This window comes from Pipistrellus kuhlii, unplaced genomic scaffold (assembly GCF_014108245.1).
Source record: "Pipistrellus kuhlii isolate mPipKuh1 unplaced genomic scaffold, mPipKuh1.p scaffold_m20_p_3, whole genome shotgun sequence".
NCBI lineage: Eukaryota > Metazoa > Chordata > Mammalia > Chiroptera > Vespertilionidae > Pipistrellus > Pipistrellus kuhlii.
In genome coordinates, this window is record NW_023425529.1 from 123468683 (window position 1) to 123494731 (window position 26049).

At 37.5% G+C, this 26049-nt stretch overlaps 1 long non-coding RNA gene across 1 annotated transcript; it reads left to right on the forward strand.

Annotated features, from left to right (window-relative positions):
* Positions 1–254: 254 nt before the first annotated feature.
* On the forward strand, positions 255–24323 carry LOC123653258. Its single transcript, XR_006742951.1, has 3 exons — positions 255–265; positions 8884–8887; positions 24060–24323. It is a non-coding gene; the product is annotated as an uncharacterized LOC123653258 (long non-coding RNA).
* Positions 24324–26049: the final 1726 nt, after the last annotated feature.

Here is a 26049-nt window from a genome sequence, read left to right on the forward strand (position 1 = left end):
CACAATATTCCATGAGTCTTTTAGAGAACTGTAAGCATGAAGCAAAATAAAGGTTTTAACAATGGACTGGTTATATTACTATTTAAAATATTTTAAATAAAACAGGTGAGTAGATTTAAAGCAACACTTTCAATATTTTCCAACATATTAGTAACCAGATCAGTATTTACCTTTTTCAAGTGGACACAGTTTATGGATCACAATTTTTTCTTTGGTTGTCAAACAATATATTATTTGAGGAAAAAATATATAGTAAGATTATGGAGTAGAGTCAGAACCACCACAAATAAGAAACTTGCATACATCTCCTTTCTGAGCAAGCTAATAAGACACAAAGGGATATAAGACTATTTTAAGCTTCTTTGTTCATATCAATTTTTTTTTGTTTATCCATTTTGCAGTTTGGAATAAATATTTTTAAACTGCATTATCATATCTACTAAATTGTGAGCTTCTTACACCAAAGGATTACTCATGTTTATGCCTTCTGCAAGAAGTTATTGCACTGCATTATATATAATTGGTGTTCAATAAATATTTATTCAATTGAATTTTTTGCTTGTCTAATATGTAGGCTTCTTTGTTGTCTATATAGAAAACTTAAATCAATATGTAAAGCTATTATACTATTTTTCAATGCTCTAAAGTACAATATAATAGCACCTTCATAAAAGACAGAATTAATAGCTTTATAAAGTCTCTAGGGTGCATGGCTATATGGTACATGTGTGCATGTATGACAGTTCTTTAAAGTCATAAAATAAAGATAATCTGTTTCTAAACTTAAAATAAGACAGTTTTGCCCTGCCAGTGTGGCTCAGTTGGTTGGATCATCATCCCTGGCAATGGAGGGTCTCAGGGTCAGGGCACGTGTCTGAGTTGGTGGTTCAGTCCCCAGCTGGGTCACATAAGATTCACAAACAATTGATGTTTCTTGAGAGACAAACACCTCTCTCCCTCTCACTGTCTTTCTCTCTAAAGTCAATTAAAACACACACACACACACACACACACACACAAACACACACAAAAACAAAAACAACACAACATATCTTCCTGTTAGGATTAAACAATATCCTATTAATAAAGGCTAATATGCAAATTGACTGAACAGTAGAATGACCAGCAGAACGACCGGTCACTGTGACGTACACTGACCACCAGGGGACAGACACAAGACAGGAGCTTCCCACAGGGGAGCACTCCCACAGGGGGAGCACTATTCAGCCAGAAGCTGGGCTCATGCTAGTGATCAGAGCGGTGGTGGCAGAAGCCTCCTCCACCTCTGCAGCAGTGCTAAGGATGTCTGACGGGTGGCTTAGGTCTAAGCCATCATTTGGACATCCCCTGAGGGCTCCTGGGCTGTGAGAAGGTGCAGGCTGGGCTGAAGTACACACCCCTCCTGAATGCATGAATCTCATGCATTTATTTGGCCTCTCGTATAAAATAAAATAGTTTTAGAAATCATTGCATTATCAATTCTGTTTTCTCCTACAGAATTCAAAAATATTCTTTGGATTTGGGAAAAAAAAAATTTTCCTTCTTACAAAAATATTTATGTGCCAACATGCATTAGAATATACTTTTCTTTCTCGTTCTTATTCTTCCATCTGCTTGGGTTTAGACCTCTAGTCAGATTCACATAACTGTTTAGACCTAAATTTACATTTCTACAACTAAGTCAAGTTTATGTATACCTGAACTGGTAAAATGCAAAACACATAAAATCTATTAAATACCCCACCTTTTCAAGGTTCCAAGGAATCACTATAATACTTACTAGTAAGTCAATTATAATATAACACTGTGGCAACACAACTAGAAAATAAACAACATCCATAAGTTAACAAAATTTCTGTTTACAATTTTATATGAAATATCATGCTCCCTCAGATGTTATAATGTTGACTTGGATTGTTGTTAAAACCCATACATATTATCTGAAACTTAGTGCTGCAAAAATGAAGAGTACATTAAGAAAACCATGAAGATTAAATTTATTGAAATTAAACTAATCCAGACTACTTGTTAATTCTTTACCATAAACAGACCTAGCTGGTTTGGCTCAGTAGTTAGAGCATTGGCCTGTGGACCAAAGGGTCCCAGATTCTATTCTGGTCAAGGGCATGTACCTTGGTTGCAGGCTCCTCCCCTATCCAGGCCCTGGGCAGGGCCTTAGCAGGAAGCAATATCAATGCACATCATAGCAATTGATCAACAGTCACTCTGATGTTTCCATCATTTGGTTGCTGAGCTTTTATTATATAGGATGTTATTCTCTTAACTATGGTTGAAGAACTAAGTGAAAACAGGTTAATAAATTAAAAATTACACACAAATGAAAAAGACTAACATGGAAGTTTTAAATATTTAAGGCAATCATTTCTTTTAACATTGAAGAAAAATATCTAGTAAGCTATGAAGCAAGAAAACAGGAAAGGAAGAAAAGAAGGAAGGAAAAAGCATGATGACTAAACTTATAGAAAAAGTAAATATGTTTCTGAGGAAGATATAAATATTTCAAGTATTAGAGAAATTCACTCAGTGCTTTGATATTAAACATCATATAAATATTTAGTGAACATAGTATGGATCTATGCTTAGAAAAAGCTAATAACTTCCTGCTCATACAAAATAGCTACATGCCCTAGCCAGTTTAGCTCAGTGGATAGAGTATCAGCCTGCAGTCTGAAAGGTCCTGAGTTTGATTTCAATCAAGTGCATATGCCCAGGCTTGGGCTCAGTCCCCAGTAGGAGGCATGCAGGAGGCAGCAGATCAATAACTATTTCTCATCATGGATGTTTCTATCTCTTTCCCTATACCTTCCTCTTTGAAATCAATATATATATATATATATATATATATATATATATATATATATATATATATTAATAACCACATGGAGGACAAAAGAAAACCATTTAATTTGTCAGAAACTTTAATATAAAAACTAGAGGCCCAGTGCATGAAATTCGTGCACTCAATGGGGGGGTCCCCCAGCCTGGCCTGTGCCCTCTCACAGTACAGGAGCCCTGCGATCGATCACCCCAAAGAAGTAGGCCGGAGCCTGGGATCCAGCCTCCAAAGTGCACATAGGGGGTTGTGGGGAACTTCACCTCCACTGTGTGCTCAGCCATCTTGTGAGGGCATGAGGGCATCATGGTATCATGGCATGAGAACCACGTAGGCTTTTATTAATAAGATAGTGATCTCATGAACCAAAAATACTTATTCACATTCAGAAAAAATATTTTTATTCTCCCCAATTTCAATTCTGCATATGTATTTTCATTCAAAATTTACCACTGGAGTTAGAAGTGAAAATAAAAAAAAAGAGAAAACTAGCCAAAACGGGTTTGGCTCAGTGGATAGAGTGTCAGCCTGCGAACTGAAGGGTCCTAGTTTCAATTCCGGTCAAGGGCATGTACCTTGGTTGCAGGCACATCCCCAGTGGGGGGTGTGCAGGAGGCAGTTGATTGATGTTTCTCTCTCATCAATATTTCTAGCTCTCTATTCCTCTTCCTTCCTCTCTGCAAAAAATCAATAAAATATATTTTAAAAAATAGAAAACTAGACACACTTACACACACACACACACACACACACACACACACACACACACACATTCTTCAAGGATATAGATTTGGGATAAATTTAGAACATACATTTCTTAATATGACTAGATATGGTTTGATTTATTTATTGTCTGAATTACTGCAGCAGAGCTTTTTGTTTTCCTGCTAGAGGCCCAATGCAGGAAACTCATGCAACAAGCTTGGCCCTTGGCCTGTGCTTGGTGCCCCAGCTTCGTCCAGAGGTCATCTGGAAGGTCATTCAGCTCACAGGTCTAATTAACATATTACGCTTTTATTATTATAGATCCTTTTCTGAGTTGTTCCATGATATCTATGTTCATGCCTTTTGCTCAAAGTGAAAACAATATGCCATTGTTTTTGCTGTATTTACATACATTTAATGTTTTATTTTTTTTCTGTCCATATTTATTTTCTCTTTCTTCCTGAGAGTTCATCTTACTAATTTACCTGTGCTATTATGTGTAAGTACACACAATATTTTGCATCCTGTCACCCTTTCTATTTTTTTTCTGCTTTTATTCTCCTTATTAAACATCTTAATTTGGAAGAAATGAATTAAAATGTTTTATTGCTACAAAGAAACTTTAGTCTGTGGTTTCTAACCTGGAAGCAGGTCTATTCACAATGAAGAACCCTTAGCTACCCCATGAAAAAAAAGGGTTAAATAGTCATATAAAAATAATCATCAGAAAGACATCTTTAATAATTTGAGATTTCTGAGGAGTTTTAAAAATGATAAAATGAGCTCATTCTCTTTCAGTTTTCCTAGGTTACAGGTATGTGGAAGGGTTGCATTAACATATGTACAAGATGAATGTTTATTGCAGTTTATTATTTGTTATTTAAGAAACTTTGGAAAACATTTAACGCTAAGGACACTTTGAAAAATAATTCTGAAAATGGCTGTTTTAAGGAACAAAAAGCTTTCAGTTTAATATTGCATCAAAAGAATAATTTAAAAATAGAATAACTGCTAGCAACCAGGCATATAAATAAATAGACACTCACTACATGGCATGTAAGAAATGTATCACATTTGAGTAGGATTTATGTTATTTTCTACTTTTAAATTGATGCATTATGTTATAGATTTTAATAACATTCTTCAGAGGTATTTAGAATGCATTTATTCATTGTAAATTATCTCACCACAAAGAGGAATTGTACAGCGCTTATAACCTGAGACCCTCTGTTCTGGTTTGAGAATAAAAAAAACAAAATAAACAAAAAAAAACCCACTAAAATAATAACTCCTGTTATCAAAATGCTCACATGACCAGAACTAACAGAAAAATGTTATCTCAAAACACAAACTGTCAAGAGTATTTGAATATTATGTATTTAGCATGTTGCTTATTAGGTTATTTTAATAACTTAGTAATGAGAATGGAGTCTGGCAACAATAGATGAGACAAAATATATAAAAATAAGAATAAATTGTGTTATTTTAGAACCCAAAGCAAAATCATGTTAATTTACTAACAATAACAATGACTGAAAAGTGTACTATTTATTTCCCAAGTACGATTTATTTTCACATTGTGTCAAGATTATTATGTAAACGTTGCACAAACTAGACAGAAAAATGCAATACAATTTAACATATTTGATAATTCTGAATTTAATGAAACATTATGCATGACAGAAATAGGAATCAATTGTAAAATGAATAAAATAGTGACTCAAGAATAATGTGCTATAATAACCTCAAAATAGTATCTTTATTTAAGGGATATGGTATAGTTTTAAGTTTTATCTATCCCAAAGTCAATTATTTTATAAAAACAACAATATTTTGCCTTAATATTGTGTGTACACATTTAGCTCTTCCTAATGTCAAGTTCAAGTTAAATATGAGAAAGTTTACACACAGTGTAATCTGCATTTTTCTCATATGTAAATTTGTGGAGATTCTGTGGAACCATGCTTATTCAATATTAGCATGGTTCTTTAGAGAGAAAAAATAAAGTAACAAATATCTCAGTACTGTTTATCACAATTATTGTCTCCTGCCACTTTGCAGAGCATCTTACCCATCTCTGCAAAGATAAAAAAACAAAAGCTGTCACATTCTTAGTGTCCCGCTAAGTAAAAATCGTGTCCTATTCAAAGAAAGAGGTTTCTGATGCTTGTATTCACAAGCCTTGATAACAGGAGACAAACCACAATTCAGAATAAACTTATAATGACTGTTGCACAGTACTTCAACCTGCCAGTGCAACAGCCACTTGAAGATTAAACAGTTTTTTTGGTTGTTTTTTTTTTTTTTTTATCTATAAAGAAATACTTCAGACATTGTGAACACTTTGATCATTTTCAAAAAACCCACCTACTTAGAAAGGTTCAACAATTTTATGCTTACAAATTAAATCAATAAATATGATTTTTGGAATCCAGCCATGCACACTCTTGCTGTGAGATGGTTAATAAAAAGAAGAAAACAAAACAAAAATAACTGGGTATTGAAAGTCACTGTATAGATAATATTGTTTAGCATGCCGTGTTAGCATGGACATGCACAGATGATACACAGAACAAAATTACTCCAAAAATAGTATCATAATCTGAATATATAATCTAATTTCAAAGGAGCCGGGCAATTTCATGGATATTTAATTCATACTGACAATCAAAAGAAATGGAAATGTCTTTCTTATGTGCATAGTCAGCCTCTTAAGGCAAATGTCGCCCAAAATATTAGTGCCAAACATAGAATCAGAAATTATTCAAAGCTGTAAACCAGTGTTTTTTCTGAGAATGGCATTTGAAGTTAAGCTCCAAAGTGTGAATTCTGTGCCTGTATAACTATTGTCTGTATAGGACTCTGAATGCTTTCTTATACTGTAAAAACATTGCAGACATATAAGAAAGTAAATGTTTGCTATGATCAAACTAAAGAATGAATTAAACAAAAATATGTTATCAGCCAAACCGGTTTGGCTCAGTGGATAGAGCATAGGCCTGCAGACTGAAGGGTCCCAGGTTTCATTTTGGTCAAGGGCATGTACCTTGGTTGAGGGCACATCCCCAGCAGGAGGCAGCTGATGAATGTTTCTCTCTCATGAATGTTCTAACTCTCTATTCCTCTCCTTTCCTCTCTGTAAAAAATCAATGAAATATATAATATATATATATATATATTATATCACCATATAACTGTATCCACTTTATTTACTCTCTCTCTCTCTCTCTCTCTCTCTCTCTCTCTCTCTCTCTCTCTCTCTCTCTCTCTCTCTTTCGTGCACGGGTGCACTGTGTGTGTGTGTGTTTAATCAGTTTACTAGGTGGAAAGATTAAAAGTCGGTGTGCCAAGGTCCAGCAAAATACCTCCCTGCCTGTGCTCTTCAAGGTGGATTTGTTACATCTAATCAATAGATGAAGTGAATTTTTGCATGCCCTTTGGTCTAAGTGGATCCACATGTCTACTTTGACAAATAGCATGAGGTGAAAGTGTTAAATATGCCAGACTCAGACGTGCCTTTTTGTGGTAACTTCCCATCCTGCCTCTCAGAACATTCACTCTTATTATATTCCATCTTCAAAGGAGGGAGTAGAGAGGCACAAGTCACAGGGAGCAGTGAATGAAGATGCTCAGTCAATATCCTTCGATGAGCTCCCACCCAGCATCTAACATTGACTGCTAAACTTTCAGGTCAACTACCTTGGCCATCCAGCATTGCTGAGCTTTCAGACTGCTGAAGCCTCAGCAGTCGTCTGGTTATAGTACATGATAGACTCAAAGGAAAATAAAATGGCTCTGCTGAGTTACCCAGACATTTGTAAGAGATAATAAGTTATTTTAATCTATTAAATTTTGGTTTTAAGGTACACCAACATTGGGTTAGTAAGAAAGCAGTCAGTGCAGATAATTGAAACAAAGTGGAAAATAGGAAGTGTAAAATATTAATAGGAGGACATTGGTTTCTGTGATGTAAACAAATAGGAATGAAAATGATGGATGTATCTTATTGATAGAATCAAGAGAGGGTAAGAAAATAATGCTGTGAAAGTATAAAACAAAGAACACTGGAGGTGAGAGTGTGCGAGGGTTCACAGTTAGTCAATTTACTTTCTAGGAAGAGAGCACAAATCATATGACAATAACAGAAACCAATTCACTGAGTCACGAAAGAAAAAACACTCAGGGCAAGGATATGTTCTAGAAAGTCAGAAGAGTTCATGGCATGGCATGCTACTTGAGAATGGAGAGTTTGTGCTGTGGACAGAATGAATTTATATGGCTAGATACAGTTTGTTAAACAAGAGCCCTTACTCACTGGCCCGGAGAGAGCTTCCAGTATGAGCCCAGTGAAAGTCTGATATTCCATAACTGAGAAAAATGTAGTCATTATTTAGCTTTCACTGATGGATCACACAAACTTCATGGTGTGTGTGTGTGTGTGTGTGTGTGTGTGTGTGTGTGTGTGTGTTTTATTATTTGTTGTTATGTTAATGGCTTGAGGTGCTTAGTGCCAGCTGTGGAGTAAAACAGTATTCATTTAAGATATCTTCAAGCAAAGTGAATATTTTCCTTTTATAAGAAGCAAATATCATCAGGTTTTATAATTGTTGCCACCCTATATATTTTTTTCAGATCTCCTCAAACTCTATCAAAATACTAATCTCTTTTAAATTATTTTAAGAAGCATCAAAGTCTTTGAAAGTTCAAACAAAACTAAATTCAACCTACTTTAACAAAACACATAGTCTATGTAATCTTCTAGAGATTTGTGATATCCCAGAATAAATTGTAATATCCAACATTTAGGAAACTAATTTAAAAAATCCTTTTTCAAATCACAAAACACAATCCATTGAATCACGACTATTCCCAAAATTAAAGCTGGAGATAACACAGAGATGTAAAATAGCTAAAATGGGGAGAATATTCCTTTCTTTTTCAAAGTTCAAGTTGCTGTTGTGATATTTTCTGTAACATCAATAAAATTTAGTCATTCATAGTGTCAACATCACTGGAGTGATGGTCAAACAGTATTACTTAAACTCATGCTAAATTAACTGAAAAAGACTCTCCAAAGAAAACACAAAAATTATTCTAAAAGTAATGCATGGAATTCAAATGTTTTGAAGTTCTTAATAATCTCTGATGATACTTAATATATGCCACAAATTATGCCACAAAATCACATTCACCTGCTTTTCTCAATCATCATTTGTCTCCTGGTTACTCTGCCTCCCATGAAACAGAAAGTCAGTATCTGACTGTCCATGGACTTTCTCAGAGCATGAGGACATTTTCATAATTTTCTAGTTTCCAATTTTAAGAAAAGTTTAAATTCATGGTTAAGCATGAAAAAATATTTTCTTTTAAAAACAAAATTTGCTACATTTTGAAGATAAAATGAGCTGACTGCTAAGTAAAGAAAGGGGAGTGGTTATAAGAAAGCTGATTGGACATAATAACCTTTTGATTTCACTATTTGACGCAGTGTGGAAAGGGAGAAAAGAGTATCTTTACAGTGGAGAAACCTGACAAATATGACTTCCTCCAGGTGATGAAGGTCAACTCCAGCAGTGAGGAGCCATGATTGTATATGTATTCTTAATCTGATATGATGAGAATGGCACTTTACAACTGTTGTTTAATACATAATCCCAGTCTAATGAGAAAAACATCAGACACATTCCAATATTGGACACATGACCAGTACTTCTCAATATTGACAATATCATGAAAAACAGAGAAATTGTCACAGCACAGTGGAGCCATAACTGATTGCAAGTGGGTTTTAAAGATCCGATTATTGGATAGAAGAAGAACAGTAGGTAAAAACAAAGGAAATATGAATCAAATATTGACTTTAGTTAATAATCTTGTATCAGTATTATTCCTTTAATTGTGACAAATGTACTATATCAATGAAAGATGTTAATAAAGTGAAGCATATGGGAACTTTCTGTACTGTCTTCACAACTTTGCTATAAGTTAAAACTATATTTAAAAAATTAAGGTTCCCAAGAGTAAATAAAATGATTGCTTATAAAAACATCTGTTATTTATCTCAGTACATTATTCTGTAGATTTGTCTAATATAAATGCCAATGCATTGAGACCACTTGTTTATCTACTCTAAATTGTTAATCACTTGATGTACACATATTAATTAGTAATACTGAACAATAAAAGATGAGTAGTATTTTGAAATTATTTATGCTAAGCCTGTATGTGGATGACTTAGCTTAAATATTTTTTATTACAGCTGGCTCTTGAACATCATGGGAATTATGGATTACTACTCTTACACAAGGGAGGGCAGTTGTAAAGGACCAGGCCTGTAGGGGAGGCAGTTGAGAGTGACCAGGCCTGCAGGAGAGTGCAGTTAGGGGCAACCAGGCCATTAGGAAAGCCAGTTAAGGGATACCTGGCTGGCAAGGGAGGGCAGTTGGGAGCAATAGGCATTGATCAGGCTAGCAGGGGAGTGGTTAGGGGGTGATCAGGCTAGCAAACAGAAGCAGTTAGGGATAATCAGGCAGGCAGGTAGGTATGCAGTTGGGAGCCAGCAGTCCTGGATTGTGAGAGGGATGTCACACTGCTGGTTCAGGGATCAGGCCTAAACTGGCAGTCAGACATCCCCTGAGGGGTCCCAGATTAGAGAGGGTTCAGGCTGGGCATTGGAACACCCCTCCCATGGTGCACAAATTTTGTGCACCAGGACTCTAGTTATTATATAAGTGTATACATACAAAATTTCACATTCACACTACTACATTTTATTAACTCTATGATGTATTGATTTATTTCACATTTTAACATAGTATTTAACAACAGGATGTCTGACACCAAAGTTTTTTAAAATTGTAGTTATGCAATTTAGTTGTACACAGGCAATCTGGGTCAGACTTATTTACATTTTCATCACCACAACTGATTACTCTTGGTGATGTATGCTGTGGTTTTAATAGCTAATTATAATGTCTTCTAACCATTACAAAACTATAAGCAATAAAACTGTTGCTGGGTTTGTAGAAAATCAAGGGAGCAGAAAAGTAAATTTTAATTATTGGATAAATTATTGTAATTCCATATTTTCTTGTAAAGCAATAACCATCTTCTTTACAGAACCTAAAATAAGGAAAGTGCATCACAAATAAAACACTTGCATTTTATTCTTGAGACTAGAAGCCTGATGTATGAAAGTTGTGCAAGGGGCTCAGCCCTCACAGCCCCAGCTGCCTCAGCTGGCCCTCACAGCCCCTCACAGTCTTGGATGGCCTTCAAAGCCCCTTGCAGCCCCAGCTTAATCTGGAAGATCATCCGGAAGGACTTCTGAAAGGTTATTCAGCAGTTTGGTCTAATTAGCATATAAGTTCTTTATTATATAGGATGGTTATTAAAGAAGTCACCTATAAAGAAATAAGTTGAAGGTACAGGAAAATTGATAAATTCCACAAAGTAGAGAAAAATTTTTAAGCAACCAAAAAGTCACGTGACTATTTTATGGATTGAGAACTAATTTAATTGAGAGCATTTTTCTTTCTTATTGTATGGACTATAGCCTAATCAGCCATTCTAAAACCAATGAGCCTAAGATTCAATAAAATGGCTCTGACCAGTTTGGCTCTGTGAATAGAGCATCAGCCTACAGACTGAAGGGTCCCAGGTTCAATTCTGGTCAAGGGCATGTACCTTTGCTGTGGGCACAAAGGTGTGCAGGAGGCAGCTGTAGGAGGTGTGCAGGAGGCAGCTGATCGATGTCTCTCTCTCATGGACATCTCTTTCTATTTCTCCTCTCCCTTCCTCTCTGTTAAAAAAAAAATCAATAAAATATATTTTAAAAAACGTTTAAAAATAATCAATAAAATATAAAATACACATCAACTTACCAATTCAAACAAAAAAAGGAATACCGGTTAATTAGTAGAATGACTCCAGTTAGAAATCCTAGTAATATAGCAGTATGTGCTGTATTCTATATTAGATGTCCTTAAGACTTTGATCCTGATATTCAAAATAAAAATTCTGAAACATTACTTGGGATCACTCAGTCTCTAAGACATCATGGAGAAAAGGTTTACTTGTAAGCTTGTTGGGGTGTGGAGGAGGAGAAATATTACTGAATCACATTTTCAAGAAATTTTACATGACAGTTGGGAGAAAAACTTCAGATTACTAAAGCAAAGAGTTCAGAGTTCACCCATATATATTTGCTTATGTCTTTTTTTTTCTTCTCACTAAAAGAAATACTCCAAGAGAGATAATACTTTACTTTGCTCTTGTACTGTTATGGGTGCTCAGGAAAGTAATTGACACAAACTAGACAATAAATACAAAAGAATCAACAGAGCTCTGGCTGGTGCTGCCCAGTGGTTTAGAGAATTGGCCTGCACACCAACGGGTTGTGAGTTAAATTCCAGTCAAGGGCAGGTACCCCAGTTGCAGGTTCCATCCCCGACCCTAGTTGGGACACAGACAGGAGACAATCAATTGATGTGTCTCTCTCACATTGATGTTCTCTCTCTCTCTCTCTCTCTCTCTCTCTCTCTCTCTCTCTCTCTCTCTCTCTCTGTGTGTGTGTATGTGTGTGTGTGTGTGTGTGTCTGTCTCTGTCTATCTCTCTCTTCCTCCTTCCTTTCCACTGTCTCTAAAACTCAATAGAGAAAAAGAGATCTTTTGGTGAGGATTAAAGGGGGAAAAAAGAATAAACAAATTCTTTTATTTTTATTTTTGGCAATTACTGTTTGAAAAGAGACATTACATGTATTATGATATATCATAAACAATAGTATTATAAATAAAATATATGACAAAAATATATTTTAAACAGTTTTTATAAATGCTGCAATTTTAGGAAGAAACATTATCATCATTAACATCTTAACAGCAACAACTTCCATTCACAGACCTCAATCCTGCTGAACTTCCTCCTGTGTTCCACATAGTCCAGTTGGCTCCTGGATGTGAGATCGGCTCACAAATCAAATTACTCTCAAGATTTCATTTAGGAATTTGAAAGGATTCTTCCAATGCTTGCTCTCAGCCAGTAAGTTATTATGGTTGCTGATCAAAGCAGGCATAGCAATGATGGGGTCATCCTATGTAATAAAAGGCTAAAATGGAAATTGTCCACTTGGGAGTTCAACCAAGCAGGAGTTCAACAGCTTGCTATGATGTATTGACCACCAGGGGGCAGCATGGAACAAAGGAAGGCCCCAGCCAGTAGCCAGAAGGCCCTGATCGGCTCTGATTGGCCAGCGGGCCAGGCCTATAGGCCATGCATGTGTTTTGTGCACTGGGCCTCTAGTGTTTACTAGTCAATATATTTTACTTTTAGAAAAAAATTCAGAGAAAGAAAGTGAAATCAACACTTCTGCAGTTCTAGAGTATTTGAAAAATAAACCTAGTGGATTCAAAATTAGTAGATTGAAAATCAGATGACCTGGTTTGATTTATAGATTTAAAAAAATGTTTTTTATTGATTTTAAAGAAAGAGGAAGAAAGAGGGTACGGGGGGAGAGAGAGAGAGAGAGAGAGAGAGAGAGAGAGAGAGAGAGACAGAGAGAGAGAGAGAGAGAGAGATGAAAAACATCAATGGGCTGCTTCCTACTTGCCCCCTAATGGGGCTCAAGCCAGCAATCCACGAACTAAATAAGTGTCTTTTGATACACCGGATGACACCCAACCAAACAACTGAGCCATACCAGTCTGGGCTTGACTCATAAATTTAAAATAAATAAATAAATAAATAAATAAATAAATAAATAAATAAAACTTTTGAGATTTATGACATTAACCATTAGGCTTTTATTTCTTTACTTGTAAAATAGATTTAACAATAAGAATTTCCAGAGCTCTTGTGACAATAAAAACATAATGTATGTGAAAGCATCTTGTGATCTTTAAAGCACTATAAAAATGAAAGTTATTGTTTCAGTTATTCAAAACAGGAACCAGAAAGGTTACTCCTGCCTGGCAGTCTGGTTTGATGATAAATGAATAAACTCACACAGACATAAGTGGGACACAAATTCATTAACACATCCTGCAAAAGGAATGTATGGTTACACCTTTAGGACCAAATCCAGGTGAATGATATATAAACTTTAAAGAGGAAGAAATAGAAGAAAGAGAAAACAATTTCATTGTCAGACTTTTAAAGTAATTATAACCATAGATTTAGGCAGAATTTAATCATATTGTTAATATTCTCCTTGTTTTCATTAAATATTTGAATTAAGAACATTTTAATTATAATTATTTCTAACTTACTTATTATTTTTAAAAGTTATTAACAATGAGAAAATTAATATTATAATGATATCTCTCTAATTGCAGACATATTCTCATTTTTCACATAAAACTTTTTGCAAAGATTATTTAATAAAAATCTTTTAGGTAATATTGAATATAATTGATTAACTAAATGACAGGTTTCTAATATATGGTGACAGGAGAATATTTTATTTTGAGTGGTGGACACACAGTGCAGTATTAAGATTTGTAACATAGAAATAAACACCTGAAACCTGTATGACCATATTAACTATGGTCACCCCAATCTATTAAGTGATCATAAACTAAAATATAATGCACTAATAAAATAAATAAATGAATGATAGGTTTAACTATAGAAGTTATTTAAAAATAAACTATGCTTTATAGTTAATTGGTAAATTTTACAGAAATGTGAGATTATGTTCTTTTCTGTAAATCAATACCACTTATTTGTAACTGCATTGTTAACAGGGGCTTAAAAGAAAATTTAATTATTTTAAAATTTCATTAATATTTGAATTGTGACCTGAGGATATGTTTATTGATTTGAGAGAGAGAGAGAGAGAGAGAGAGAGAGAGAGAGAGAGAGAGAGACAGAGAGAGAGACAGAGAGAGAGATACCAAAACTTTTTGCTGTATGGAATGATGCTCCAACCAATTAAGCCACCAGACAAGGGCACAAATTCAATTATTTAATGAGGATGTTTTACATTCAAATACATTTTTCATATAGTGCAAATTGTAATTTATGAGTAGTTTTGTTTTCACTTTTGTTTCCAAATGTTGTAGAGAATTAGCCTTTACTAACCTGTTGTCTTAGAAAGAAGTATAAAAAGTCTGGCTAAATTCCAACAGTTATAATTACATCCTCTCAATTGTTATCCTTGATCCAATTTCAATAGACTTTTCACATCTTTGTAAAAATATGTTTTGTGATTATCATCTCTCCTGGAAGACAAATTATAAGAGCCATGGCCGAGTTTAGTTGCTGATATATCATTCATTCCAGGAGCCAGGCCTCAGGAAAATAAATCATCCTTAGATTGAATATATTTTCCTTTTGTTTTTTTTAGGATAGAACTTTATAAAGAACTATCTCCTTAATTAGAATCTGATAAGTCTTCACCCATAGAGATAAGAAAAAGGGTTCCTGACTTCAGAGTAGATAAAATGCAGGTAGTAAGATTCATTGCTAATGTGTTATCTACTGAATAGCCCTGGATAGTGGTAAAGCAAATGCATTTGGAGAAGATAAAATTGAAAAAGAAATGTTGATTTTCATAATAAACAGAGATCACAGTAAAAAAATCATGAATGCAGTGTTTTCATGGGAAGAAAAATGAAAGATTAGAATTACAAAGTACTGGGATGCCACAACACTAGCTCGAGGAACTAAATTATTGAATTGATTTCCATACGTACAATCATAGTTTTTGGAGTGGGTGAATAAAAAGACATTAATTTTACACAATCGTATAGTGTCTGATGATCTCTATCCTTATGTTAGCAAAAGATATTCTTTGAAATAATAGTAAGATATTTTATCATCTTATATAACTTTTCAAAATGAATATTTTTTTTTCAAGAACCACCTAGAATATAGAAATAACTTCCTCTAGAAGGGTTCTCCTATGAATAGTTTTATTATTTACATAGAGATAAAAAAATTTTTAATCATCATGATATGTGGGAGCTTTTATAGAAATCAAGGAATCATAATGCATTCCTCAAGACAGAGACTTCTTAACCAAATGTTGTCAAGAATATCTCATTAAGAGTGACAATTTTCCACAAACTATGTCTCCGAAAAGATATTCTGTGACTTCTATTCATAACCTTTTTAATCCTAATTTTAAGGAAAATGTCCATAAATATTGGTAATGTCAGCATATTTAAATTCTTTATATATATTGGGCATAAAGATTACAGTAAGATCTTATATATAAGTTGGTTGAGAGGTGCATGCGGTATTCTTTCTTCGAAGAAAATAATAGGTTAAAGGTGTTGTTTTTTAAAGTAAAAGTTATAATTATTTCTCTGTGTCTTTATAAATTAGAAAATGAATATAATTAATACTATTTTAATGCATAAGTTATTGGAGGGGAGACACTAATATAAATTATCATGGAAATTTTAGTACATTTGTGATCAATGCAAGGAATTTAAGAAGTGACCTTCAGAAAAGTTATCAATATATTTTTCAGATATGATTTTTAAGACAATAATTTTGTTTAAATGATGTTATTGGTGAAGTATTTTAAAATTATATTTTACAATTATATTTTAGATCCTGATTACATATAGTTACATCTAAATCCAAAAAATGGAAAAATATTGACACCTATTCATACAAAACATAAGAATGATTTTTGCCACATAGTATACATTCAATACCTTAATAAGTAATGGTTAATGAGTAAATGAAAAAATATATTTCACATTTCCAAAAATCAATTTATTCATGATATTAAAAAAAATTTGCCATGATAGTATTGGGAGTTAAATGAAACTGGTTAGAGAACATTGTTTTAGCCGAAACCAGTTTGGCTCAGTGGATAGAGTATCAGCCTGAAGATTAAAGGGTCCCGGGTTCGATTCTGGTCAAGGGCATGTACCTTGGTTGCGGGCACATCCCCACGGGGAGGTGTTCAGGAGGCAACTGATTGATGTTTCTTTTCCATCCATGTTTCTAACTCTCTATCCCTCTCTCTTTCTCTCTGTAAAAAAGCAATAAAATATATTTTAAAAAGAGAGAGAGAAAAAATTGTTTTAGAGAGAGGCGACTTTGTGATTTCAAACGAGAGCTTTTATATCATATGTGCAGGATATGGTCTCCAGGGTTGTTAGTTTTTGTTTTGTTTTTCATCCATTTATTGCTCTATTAGCTCATTTAGCAAATATTTAATGTCCATAATGACACGATAATTGTGCTGGGCATGGAAGGGTTAAAATTGTAAGCTTTACTTTGGCTCTCAGTGTACCAAAATTTATTGGAGAATACAGAGTTATAAAGAGGATTTATTGGATTGCAAGTAAGAAATCCACAAGAATTACTCTCATGATAGTGCTTTATAAGACAAAATGCTATTTTATGTATTTACAATATGCTGGTTGCCTGCACAAGTCATTTTCTCACAGTGGTTAGTTCTGATGTAGAAATCAAATTTGATGAGAAATTGGTAATCATATAAGTCAAGCAAATGGAACTGGATATTCTTAGGGGATGCTTTCATCAAGCCTTGAGTTTGGGAAATAAATTTAATTTTATACTTAAATAAAATAATAATTTCTCTAAGTAGTGCTCGGCATTAAGTAAATATGTATTAAATACCTACTATTCATATAAAAATATTTTTAGACCAGCAATGTCATAGTGTATTCTATACTTTAAACCATGCATGACAATAACCTAATTACTTCCAGATAATATTGATTTTTTACAGAGAGGATGGGAGAGAGATAGAGAGTTAGAAACATCAATGAGAAATATGGGTCAGCTGCCTCCTGCACACTCCCTACTGAGGATGTGCCTGCAACCAAGGTACATGTCCTTGACCTGAATCTAACCTGGGACCCTTCAGTCTGCAGGCTGATGCTCTACCCACTGAGCCAAACCGGGTAGGGCTCAACTACATATTTTATCTAAAACACTAATTAATTTTTAATAAGGGGGTAAAAGGATCCCCCAATCTGAATATTGTATATCTATTTTAAAATAATAAGTAAAAAATAAATTGTACAAATATATATCCTTCTAGCAATATACAAAAATTTTCTTTGGGTATTGTTATTCTAACAAAAATACTCCTGCCAAATTTCTCTCTTTTTTTAAAGATTCCATTAAAGTAAAGAATTTTTTAATGTATTTGAAATACAATTTGAGGTCAATGTGCTATATAGTCATTATGTATTGATTGTGAGAATTTAATTCCTCAATAAAATAAACTTTGATAAGGATGTTAACACTTTCTCAAATAAATATACATTGAAATTACTGAAATAACAAAATAATGACTTTATAGAGTTCATTCTATTCAAAGAATAAGGGTTTGTACCTAAGAATTTTTGTAAAGTTTTCTAAATATTGTTGTTTTATAATAGATAACTGCATCTCAAATCTAAAAAAATTATTATGCTACAAGCAATTAAGTACTTACACTTAGACTTTGATTTATTTTATTTTTTTCATGATTGATCATTGAATATAATATTAAATAATTATAATTATTCAGTTAGTTTTGTTTATTGCTCAGGATTCTGAAATAGATGCATAAGATCTTAGGTAATTGAGAAAAATCAGTGTCAAAAAGAAAAATTCTATGAAGGTATACAAAATTTGAATGCCAAAATCTGTAAATATTAATTCTATTAGATTTTAATTCTCTCATTAAAATTTTGGTCTATTATTTTACTTAGGGAAAATTAAAGGAATTTTGGTTTCTCCATGATAGCCACAGCTTTTTTCTTAATATATACTTACATTTGCATGGCATTATTACAGACTAGGCGTATATGCTTTGTTGTCTAAGAAATATATGAATTTAGAAGCTTGTTCTTTTTTGCCTCCTCCAGTCACTAGTTAAGTTTAGCATTGAAATGCAAGAAAAATTACAAATCAGCCGTCATGAAATGGTAGGTATAGCGTTTCAAGCATTAAATAAGAAATAGTTCACTGTGTCAGAAGATCACATAGGAAAAATTATTTTAGAGACTCTAATATGTAAAAACATAGTGGAAGATGCACTTTAATCACCTTAGCTTTTATATGATCTCCTTGATTTTTATTTATTGTTCTTGCCTCGACTTTTGATTTTGTGTTTTTACTGTGATGAGCATGCTTTTTTCATGTCTTAGAAAAACATAGTAATTCATCAACTGACTAGAAAAAAACCACAATATAATAATTGTCAGAAATTTCCTAAATAAGTCTCATTAAAGTGAATTTTATATAATTCTGTAATTATATCACAAACATATATAAAATTATACATTTTAATAATATATAATCAATAACTTAAGGACAGTTGTTCAGTAGAGGCTTATTCATTTTATGAAGGAAATAACTGAAGAAAATTGTTTAAGCCTATTGTGTATAAATTCATACTCTGGACATCTATGTAAGTACATACATACACATATACATATACATTCATATGTAAACTATACTTACAGTAACATGTAATTAAGAAGAGTGATCTATCATTTGTAAGTGACAGAAGTAGCTTTAAAGCAGAATCCTATGTCTTTCCAGTGGCTAGCTCTATATCCCCAGACAAATTTCCTTATTTTTCTGAACTTTCTTAGGGAAATTGTATATGATGAAATACAGTGTTTTTTTATAGGGCTATTGTAAGCAGTTTCTTCTCACAGTAGACAATAAATACTGAATAACACTCCTTATTCCAATCCCTGATTAGTAGTATCATTTTCATTGAGAAAAATTATTATGCAATTGTAAAAGAGTCCAGTTTAAAAGATTGTGAAATCTGCATGCTTACACAACAGGAAAATAAAATAATTCTGAAATAAATTATTGCTTTACTTTTAGGGGTTATTATCTCTAAATATGTGATTATTAACACTTGTTGCTTTTATCTTCCTCTTAGTGTTTTAATTTAAAAAAAATATTTTATAGAGAGGGTGGGAGAGATAGAGAAACATCAATGGGAGGAAGAAACATAGATCGGTTGCCCCCTGTATGTGCCCTAACCAGGAAAGGAACCATAATCTAGATACGTGGGAATTGAACCCACAGCCTTCTGGTGTATGAGACAATTCTTTAATCAACTGAGCCACACTGGCCAGGGATTCCTATTTGTGTTTTAAATTATCATGTGCTATACTTTAGGGCATATTAAAATAATTTAATTTATCATCCTTTCAGTTTATTACTTAAGGACTGCTTGGGTTAATCTGAGTTTGTAAATATGCCAATCTGGGAAAGTTATGCTATAACCCACATCCCTTAAATGCTGGATGTCTAATTGTACTCAAGAACCTCACTGTGAGGGATGCTCGCCCGGTACTAATATTAAAAAAACTGCTCAGAAGTCAATGTAGGGTACAGGGATTTATTTAGAAACTGATGTTTACATGTTAACTTCTATGTTAAATTGAATGATAATTGAAAATTTCACACAGCTCTTGGCCTTTCCTCTTTAGCGTTCTAATATCAGTGAGCACTATCGATATATTGGGCATTGTGGCTTTTTATGGGACAAACAAATTGGGAGACAAGTCTATCTCCTAGTGGGACAACGGTTCACCTTCCTGTTCTTAATAAAAACTGCCATGCATTTCAGTTATTTGTTTTACTATTCCTCATAATAGCTACTTAGGAAAAATAAACATGTTTTTCTAAAAATAATTGAAAACTATTGATCTAATCTTATTGTAATTTACTCATATTTGTATCAGTTTTGTACTCATGAATTACCAATTTTCTAGATTGTAGACTAAAATAATGTTGGTCTTGAATCAATAATACTGTCAGAAAGTATATAAAAACTGGAACACACTACAACAATAATCTGTTGCTATAATCAAAGCAGTAAATTCTTATGTACCATATGCACAATTAATACACTACTTCATTGAGATCATTTGTCATATCTTTTAAAAATTTGCTAAATAAAATCATCTACATTTTGTTAGACTGAACCTCCCAAAACCCCCCCCTCGTCAACCTACCCTGCCCCAGTTCCAAGAACCTAACGCCTTAACCGCAGAATGCTCTTGGTCCTGGGTTGCAAAACAACCTATCTGCTTGGCTAATCTTGCGGGTTTGAGCAAATGATAGCTACAGGATATAACCGTTGCATAACCTAGAATAGAATGGAAAATTTTTTTAACCACCTGCGTGTGGTTTTTGCCTTTAAAAGCTGTACCCTTCCCCTTGTTCGGGGCTCCAGCTAGCACTCACCCCTTGGTGGCTGCAGGCTGTGAGACCGAGCGCTCGAATAAAGCCTCTTGCATTTGCATCAATTTGGTCTCCTGGCTCTCTCTCTCGGGGTCGCCACCGGTCAGGACCAGAGACCAGGGGGGTCTCTGGCCCAACATTTGGGGGCTCGTCCGGGATCTGTGGCGGCCACAGAGACGACCAAGACCATCTTGGAGGTGAGTTTTTGTGTCGGCCGACTGTCTGTCTTTGTGTTATGTCCCTGTGTGCGGCAACTGGTTTCGGTTTTTATTCTGGTTCCAACGGGACTGTCTCTGTCGTGAGAGAGGACAGTCTTTGGGTCAGACAGGGGGTCTGGCTCTCAAAAACCGTTGTCCCCGGGAGACGTCCCGGGGTTGGGGAGATTGATCTCTGTCAGAGATCGCCTCCGTCTGTTCTGGTCAGGTTGTTTATTCTGGTTCCAACGGGACTGTCTCTGTCGTGAGAGAGGACAGTCTTTGGGTCAGACAGGGGGTCTGGCTCTCAAAAACCGTTGTCCCCGGGAGACGTCCCGGGGTCGGGGAAATTGATCTCTAGCTGAGATCATTTCCATCTGTTCTGGTCAGGTTTTATATGACTCCGTCGCCTGTCACATTGTGGTTGGACCGAGGATTGCCGCGGCCCGGTTTTATAGTTGTCTGTGGTTTCATTTCTGTCATTATTTGTTTTGGTTTTTTGTTCAGTGACATGGGTCAGGGGAAGTCGACTCCGCTGAGTGCGACTCTTGATCATTGGAAAGAGGTCCGAGGACGAGGTTTCGATCTTTCGGTAAATGTGAAAAAGGGTCCCTGGCAGACTTTCTGTTCAGCCGAGTGGCCCACTTTTGGTGTTGGTTGGCCGGTCGATGGTTCTTTTGATTTAAATTTGATTTCCCAGGTTCTCTCCCGAGTTTTCGAGTCCCGGACTGGTCACCCCGATCAACAACCTTATATTCTTGTCTGGCAGGACCCAGCCTCCTTGTTCGCCCGATTCTACGGTCACCTGTCCCCTCCGCCCTCTCGGCCCACCGCCGCCGCCTCTCGACGACGGCACCCCGGTTCTCCCTCCCTTCAGTATTGGCCCTTCTCCTCCTCTGATCTGTATAACTGGAAAACTAACCACCCTCCGTTCTCTGAGGACCCGTCTAAACTCACCGCTCTGGTTGAGTCCCTCATGTTTTCTCATCAACCCACTTGGGATGATTGTCAGCAACTTCTCCAGACCCTCTTTACTACAGAGGAAAGAGAGAGAATTCTCCTAGAAGCTAGGAAGAATGTTCGGGGCCCGGATGGGCGCCCGACACAGCTCCCCCACCTCATAGATTCTGCCTTTCCCTTAGCCCGCCCTGATTGGGATTTTAACACTGCAGAAGGCAGGGAGCGACTGATAGTCTACCGCCAGACTCTAATGGCAGGTCTCCGAGGGGCTGCCCGTCGCCCCACTAATTTGGCCAAGGTGAGGGAAGTTATACAGGGAGCCACGGAACCTCCGGCAGTGTTCCTAGAAAGGTTAATGGAAGCCTATCGCCGATACACCCCTTTTGACCCCACGTCTGAGGGTCATAGTGCATCGGTGGCAATGGCTTTCATTGGTCAGTCAGCCCCGGATATCAGGAGGAAATTACAGAGGATGGACGGGTTACAGGATTTAGCTCTCAAGGACCTCGTTAAAGAGGCCGAGAAAGTTTATCATAAAAGAAAGACAGAAGAGGAAAAGGAGCAGAGGCAGGAAAAGGAAAGACAGGAGCAAGAGAAACAGAGAGAGAAGCGGGAAGAGAAGCGACTGACTCGTATCCTGGCCGCAGCGGTAGGAGAGAAATCAGATCAGAAAAAGAAACAGAAAGGACAGAAAGGGAAACGCCAGGGCGGCAATCGACCTCCGTTAGACTGAGACCAATGTGCCTACTGCAAAGAAAAAAGACACTGGAAGAAAAAATGCCCCCAGATGCCCAAGAAAGATCCGGTTCTGGCCCTCCATGAGGACAGCGACTAGGGGGGTCAGGGCTCGATTCCCCTCCCCGAGCCCCGGGTAATTCTCAATGTAGAGGGAAGACCGGTCAATTTCCTGATTGACACCGGGGCTCAGTTTTCAGTCCTCAAGCGGCCTCTAGGAAAACTATCTGGCCAAGCCTCCCTGGTCCAAGGGGCGACCGGACATAAGAAATACCCTTGAACCACTACCCGGAGCATTGACCTAGGCCGGGGAGAAGTGACTCACTCATTCCTTGTCATACCTGAGTGCCCCGCTCCCCTCCTGGGAAGAGACCTCTTGACCAAGCTGGGGGCCCAGATTACCTTCACCCCGGCAGGACCTACTACCAAATGGGGACCCCCGATGGCCCTCACTCTCCACCTAGAGGATGAACACCAGCTCTTTCAGCCAACCGATGGGCAACGGAAGGCAGGTGCTGCGGTTGTAAGCCTTCAAGATACGGTATAGACAAGTAGCCTCCCCGAAGGGACCTCGGCCCAAAAAGCAGAACTAATCGCCCTCACTAAAGCCCTACAGTTAGCAGAGGGGAGGGCAGTCAATATCTACACTGACAGTGGATATACTTTTGCCACCGCACATGTACATGGTGCCATCTACCGACAGCGAGGCCTGTTAACTTCGGCAGGAAAAGAAATCAAAAACAAATCGGAGATCCTACAATTGTTAGACGCTGTCTTAGCACCTAAACGCCTAGCCATTATACACTGCCCCGGGCACCAGAAAGGAGAATCTGAGGTTGCAGAAGGGAACAAACGAGCTGACGCAGCAGCCCGAGGAGCAGCCCTCGGACCTTGCCTGCTCACCCTGACGGTGTGGCCCCTGAAGCCTCCCCAGCCGACTTTTCTACACTACTCCCAAGAAGAGGAAAAAAAATTTTCCAGCCAGCCTGATCTGTTCCTAAAGAAGCAAGGCATCTGGACTACCCGGACGGAAGGTAAGCCGGTTGTCCCCCGGGAGGCGGCGGCCGAGTACCTTGCCCAACTTCACAGAATCACCCACCTTGGAGAAAAAAACCTCAAAAAAATCTGTGGCAGTACTGGATACCACTTCCAAGGACTGACCAAGGCCCTAGAGAAAGTCATCCGAAGCTGCCGGGCTTGTCAGTTGGTCAACGCAAAAACTTCTGCCATCCCTGAAGGGAAACGGGAAAGAGGAGATAAGCCAGGAGTTTACTGGGAAGTTGACTTCACTGAGGTAAAACCTGCCAGGTATGGATATAAATACCTACTAGTATTTATAGATACCTTTTCAGGATGGGTTGAGGCCTTTCCCACAAAACATAAGACTGCTATGGCGGTAGCCAAGAAAATCCTGGAGGAGATTTTCCCTCGATTCGGACTGCCCAAGGTAATCGGGTCTGATAACGGACCGGCTTTTGTTGCCCAGGTAAGTCAGGGATTGGCCAGGATACTGGGGATTAATTGGAAATTACATTGTGCCTACCATCCCCAAAGTTCAGGACAGGTAGAAAGAATGAATAGAACCCTAAAAGAGACCATGACTAAATTATCCATAGAGACTGGCTTAACAGACTGGACAGTCCTCCTCCCCTATGCCCTTTTTAGAGTAAGGAATACTCCGAATTCTGTTGGGTTGACCCCCTTTGAACTCCTCTTCGGAGCGCCTCCACCCCTGGCCATAGATCCCTGGGATAGTCACCCTTCTATCTCTACCCCCCAATCTCTCCTGGCCAGGCTGAAAGCCATCGAGTCCCTGCAGAAGGAAGTATGGACTCCCCTGGCAGAGGCCTATAAGCCGGGGGACCTTCGAGTTCCACACCAGTTTCAGGTCGGGGACCTGGTCTACGTCCGGCGCCACCGCACCGCCAGCCTGGAGCCCAGGTGGAAGGGTCCTTACGTCGTCCTCCTGACCACACCCACAGCCGTCCGGGTTGATGGAGTCCCAGCCTGGGTCCATGCCGCGCACGTCAAGAAAGCACCCGAACAGGATCCGGATGGCTGGGTCGCGGAGAAGACGGACAACCCCCTCCGACTCAGGATCTACAGGCGCCCCGACTCTACTCACCCGACCCCTTGACGGCGCCCTGACCTTCAGCCCCGCTCTGGTCGGACTTCTTCTTCTCCTAAGTATCCCTCAAACCGACTGCAATCCCCATGCCCCCAAGAGACTAGCTTGGAAAGTAATATCTGGGCACACGGGAAAAGTTATCTGGTCCATAACGAAGGTGGCCCCTCCCGGCACCTGGTGGCCCGACCTTACACCAGATCTCTGTGCCCTGGCAGCTGGGGCGAGACATTGGGATATACCACTTCTTGAGGCAGAAGAAACCAGAAAGGGACAAGAGAGCCGCGACTACATAGGTCGCGGGGCTGACTTACAATATGGGGTACATTGTAGTTATCTGTGGGTTCGGGAGCAATTAGCCCGTACTACCTTTTATATATGCCCCAGAGACAGGATGGGGCATAGAAAGAATTGTGGAGGGGAGCGGGAGTACTTCTGTGCAGAATGGGGATGTGAGACCTCAGGTACGGCCTACTGGATCAGGAACCCAGCCCAGTGGGATTTAATTCAAGTGGGACGAAATCGAACCCAGAACAGCCAGGCTAGGGGATGGATAAATATCTTAAACATCTCCTTCACTTCAGCTGGGAAGGCAGCAGCAGTATACCATTGGAAGGCAGGGAAGAAATGGAAGCTTAGATTATATAAAGACGGCCACGATGATGGTCTTCTTTTCTGGATCCGGTTGGACATTAGTGATTACCAACCTTCCCCTGTGATAGGACCCAATCAAGTCCTCTCTGGGCGAGAGATTCGAGAGAAAATAATCGCCCCTACTCCTAGCCCAGGCCCCTCCTCGTCCACGCCTTTAAAGACAACGCCAATAATTCCACCCCCTCGGAAATACCCAGGCACAGAGACTGTTAGGCCTAGTAGAGGGAGTATATAGTACTCTGAATAGATCAGCACCAGACCTGACTGAAGGTTGCTGGCTCTGCCTATCTGCTGGACCTCCCTACTACGAAGGAATAGCTTTCTCAGGTAATTACAACAACACCACCCACCACGGCCATTGCTCTTGGGGGACAGAGGGGAACTTGACTCTGACTGAACTCTCTGGACAAGGAACTTGCTTAGGAAAGGTACCTAAAGACCGGACTATTTTCTGTAACAACACCCTGAAGACCCCTCCCTCGATAGGAGCTTTCTACTTAGTACCCCCCACAGGAGGATGGTGGGCCTGCAATACTGGGCTTACACCCTGCCTAGCCACCCAGGTCTTCAACCCGCTAACAGACTATTGTATTCTAGTCCAATTAGTTCCCCGAATCACGTATTATCAAGC